General features: G+C 44.9%; 1 protein-coding gene across 1 annotated transcript in view; it reads left to right on the top strand.

Annotated features, from left to right (window-relative positions):
• The first annotated feature begins 1538 nt into the window (after positions 1 to 1538).
• The window catches only part of ZNF500 (zinc finger protein 500), a 16280-nt gene continuing 13246 nt past the window's right edge, over positions 1539 to 4572 (top strand). Inside the window, exons 1-2 of the mRNA XM_010840416.1 lie at positions 1539 to 1933; positions 4465 to 4570. The gene's annotated coding sequence lies outside the window, so the exon portion shown is untranslated. The remainder of the gene's footprint in view (positions 1934 to 4464; positions 4571 to 4572) is intronic.

Raw genomic sequence — 4572 nt, 5'->3', positions numbered from 1 at the left:
ACTTTCCTTCCAAGGAGTAAGCGTCTTTTAATTTCGTGGCTGCAATCACCATCTGCAGTGATTTTGGAGCCCCCAAAAATAAAGTCTGACACTGTTTCCACTGTTTCCCCATCTATTTGCCATGAAGTGATGGGACCAGATGCCATGATCTTCGTTTTCTGAATGTTGAGCTTTAGGCCAACTTTTTCACTCTCCTCTTTCACTTTTATCAAGAGGCTCTTTAGTTCTTCTTCACCTTTTGCCGTAAGGGTGGTGTCATCTGCATATCTGAGGTTATTGATATTTCTCCCAGCAATCTTGATTCCAGCTTGTGCTTCTTCCAGCCCAGCGTTTCTCATGATGTACTCTGCATATAAGTATGCCATAGCGTATGTCTAAAAGATGTACATATCTTAATTTAGAAAAATATTGCTAAAAAATGCTACCATCATCTGACAATACAGGGTTTCCTTCACAACCCTTTTCCTTCCTTTCCTTTTACAAACCTTCAATTTGGAAAAAACATAATGTATGCAAAGCACAATAAAATGCAATAAAATGAAGTCTACCTATACATCTTTGTGCCAGAAACAGCCCAGAAATGTGTTAGTGGGTTTGGTTTATCTCACACAGGATTTAATCCCATTTTGAGTCTGCATTTAAACTTGTTAGTTTTCACCTAAAAATCCAAATATTTCGATTCTGGGAAGTGACCAAATTGGCAGGCAGTGTTGGGCCTCCGTCTCCCACTGCTTCCTGAGGCCTTGTATCTGCTCCATCTGTCACCCGGCACTGTTACGTTTCTTGTAGAGGGAAATTCTCCACACTCAAGTCACTCTCACACACAGTAATACAGAAGAAAGCCCAAGAGGGACGTGTTTAAAGAAAAATGGGAGAGAGCACCTGTCTTTGTAGAAAGCAAGAATATTCCAGAATGTTTAGTATCTGTGTCAAAAACCCGTTTTTACCTTCCTCTCTGACCCTTGTGGGTATTTGAGCAGGTGACCCCAGGCCCAGAGTGGGTGATAGTCTGAGGGGGACTTTTGCCATTCCAGGGACTGGTGGTGTTTGTGGGTTCTGTGTGTTATGGACTGAACTGTGACCCCCAGAACTCACACTGCAGCCCTAACATGACTGTATCTGGAGACAGGGTCTATCAGTTCAGTTCAGTCACTCAGTCGTGTCCGACTCTGCGACCCCATGAATCACAGCACGCCAGGCCTCCCTGTCCATCACCAACTCCCGGAGTTCACTCAGAGTCACGTCCATCGAGTCAGTGATGCCATCCAGCCATCTCATCCTCTGTCGTCCCCTTCTCCTCCTGCCCCCAATCCCTCCCAGCATCAGAGTCTTTTCCAGTGAGTCAACTCTTCGCGTGAGGTGGCCAAAGTACTGGAGTTTCAGCTTTAGCATCATTCCCTCCAATGAAACCCAGGACTGATCTCCTTTAGGAATGACTGGTTGGATCTCCTTGCAGTCCAAGGGACTCTCAAGAGTCTTCTCCAACACCACAGTTCAAAAGCATCAATTCTTCGGCGCTCAGCTTTTTTCATAGTCCAACTCTCACATCCATACATGACCACAGGAAAAACTATAGCCTTGACTAGACAGGGTCTATAGGAGGTAATTAATATGAAAAGGAGAGAGAGAGAGCACCTTTTCTTCCTACCAAGTGAGGGCACAGAGGAGGCACCATCCACGAGCCAAGAGGAGAGTCTTCACCAGGAACCGAATCTGCTGGCACCTTAATCTTGGACTTCCTGCCTCCAGAACTGCGATATATAAGTGTCTGTTGATTAAGCCCCCTGTCTCTGGTATTCTGTTATGGCAGCCCAGCAGATTCTAACACTGTGTTTTTCCCAAGAGAAGCATGTGAATCATCACCCTGTCCTGAGCCACAACTGAGCCGACCTTGAACAGGAGACTTTCCAGACTTGACTTTACATCTCCACGGGTGAGGATTTCCAAGCACGCCTGGTGGTCCTTGAGTCCCTTCCTCCAGACTCCAGCCTTTCTCCGTGAATCTGTATCCTTTGCATCCTTCATGCTTTGCACACCTGTTGTCACTCATCTGCTTCTCATTTAACTTGCTGACTTCAGGGAAAAGACACTTTCAAATGCTCGGTGGTTCGAGGTGTAAATGGTATCTCCTGCCTTCCTGTTACAGAGAAGGCAATGGCACCCCATTCCAGTACTCTTGCCTGGAAAATCCCATGGATGGAGGAGCTTGGAGGGCTGCAGTCCATGGGGTCACTAAGAGTCAGACACAGCTGAAGCGACTTAGCAGCAGCAGCAGCCTCCCTGTTAACTGATGAATCCTCTTTTGCGTCTAAAATTTCACGATGGAACCAAAACACAGCCAGACTCCAAGGAGAGATTTCATAGTATTGCACAGCACACTCTTATTCTTCATCCTTCCTGTTAATGAAGATAATACCAAGACATTTGCTGTTCACTGAGTGCTCCTGTGCTTCAGTCTAGGGCAAAATATTTTAATGTATTCTGTCATTTAATTCTATTATAGTAAGTATCCTCTAAGAAATAGGTACCATTAACCCCCATTTACATTATTGTCAGAATTAAGGTGTTTTTTTTTCTTTTTAAATTTTTATTTATTTTTGGCTGTGCTGGGTCTTTGTTGCTGGGCACAGGTTTTCTCTAGTTGGGGCGAGCAAAGGTTACTCTTCATTGCAGCTCAAGGGGTTCTCATCGCGGTGGTTTTTTTTCTGGTACCAAGCACCAGCTCCAGGCACGTGGGTTTAGTGGTTGCAGCCCACAGGCTTAGTTGCCTCACGGCATGTGGAACCTTACCAGACCAGGTTTTGAACCTGTGTCCCCTGCATTGGCAGGCAAATTCTTAACCATTGGACCATCAGGGAAGTCCTGGAATCAAGTTGGTGATGAGGTTGGGCAACAGAATTCAGTGTCTAAAGAACAGATTCCACCCACTTATTTATTTGATTTCTCAGCAAATAGTTACTGAGCCTCTACCATTAGTATATGCTAAGCAGATCTACTTAGTGTGTTGAGAAAACTAGAGGGGCCCTGCTTGGGCAGCTCAAAGGAGAATCTTGGGACAAGACTAGAGTCTTCCAAGAAATAGCTTGCATATGTACTCTGAGCCAAAGCTTCAATTACCTGGGTGGCATTCAAGTTTACCTTTACAAGAGTGTTCTAAGGAGCAGAGTCTGAAGCACACTTGCCCGAGTTTGTCTTGGCTCTTACCCTTTCCTAGCTGTGTGGCCTTAGGCAGGGGTCTGCACCTCTCTGAGCCTCAGTTTACTTAACTAAAATGTGGGTCACAATGATGTTTACATGATTGTCATTGTGAGGATTTAAGTAAGTAAAAACATGAGCTCCATGGACTTAGGAAGTACTTAAAAAACCTTAGGTTTTATTGTTAGCTTGCAAAGGCCTTAGAAAAAGTATAACAAAACACTAATTACATATCAGTTTTGGAAAACTGTGGTTCTCTGATGACTATCTGATATAGTTGAATTATGGACTGTAGCCTGCCAGGCTCCTCTGTACATGAATTCTCCAGGTCAGAATACTGGAGTGGGTAGCCATCCCCTTCTCCAGGGGATCCTCCCAGCCCAGGGATTGACCCCAGGTCTCCCGCATTGCAGGTGAATTCTTTACTGTTTGAGCCACCAGGGAAGCCCAGGAATACTGCAGTGGGTATCCTATCCCTTCTCCAGTGGATCTTCCCAACCCAGGAATCAAACTGGGGTCTCCTGCATTGCATGCAGATTCTTTACCATCTGAGCTACCAGGGAAGCCCATAAAAAAACGCCCATCACGTATCAAGTTTTGAAAACTGTAGTTCTCTGACGACTCAGAGAATTCAGTAGGATTAGGTAAACTGTTTGACTTGTACTGAGTTGTTGGCCTTTAGTTATTTGGGCTTTGGGAAATTGCTAGCACAGATGACTCAGACCCACAGAGAGCTGTGTCACAGACCATCTCTTCCCAGCCATAATTAAGTCGTAGGAGTAAGTGTGAGCTGAACCAGTGCCCAGTATGTGACAATGGACTGTGTGCCACCTGTCGGAAGATGATCTCCCCCTCTGTCTTCAGAGAAGGGCGTGTGTACCTTTCACGTGTGTGTACCTCACGTGTTGTTGGCCTGCTTCCACGACTGTGAGGCTGCCATTTTATTTATTTATTTTTAATATCTATTTATTTATTCGGCTATGCTGGGTCTTAGGTGTGGCATGTGGGATCTAGTTCCCTCACCAGGAACTGAACCCAGGGCCCCTGCATTGGAAGGGCAGAGTCTTAGCCACTGGACTACAAGAGAAGTCCTATGGCTCGCATTTTAAATCGAACTATTTTGTAAACTCCATAAATGGTATGAAAACAAGCTACATTTATAAGTGTAAATAGTTATATGTGATTATAGATACATGTGCAGCAATAAATACTTTTCCTTTAGACTCTACATGGTGCTTGGCACTTTAATGAATTGTGAACCTCTTACAGGAACACCACGGCCCCAGGTATCTGAGATCCACAAATCTGGAGGCCTGCAAGCTTCATCCCAGTATGGTTGCAGGTCATGAGCTGGTGTTTATGGAGCATCTGTTACAT

The sequence above is a fragment of the Bison bison genome, unplaced genomic scaffold (assembly GCF_000754665.1).
Source record: "Bison bison bison isolate TAMUID 2011002044 unplaced genomic scaffold, Bison_UMD1.0 scf7180017864144, whole genome shotgun sequence".
Taxonomy (NCBI): domain Eukaryota; kingdom Metazoa; phylum Chordata; class Mammalia; order Artiodactyla; family Bovidae; genus Bison; species Bison bison.
This window is presented reverse-complemented; position numbering and strand designations above follow the sequence as displayed.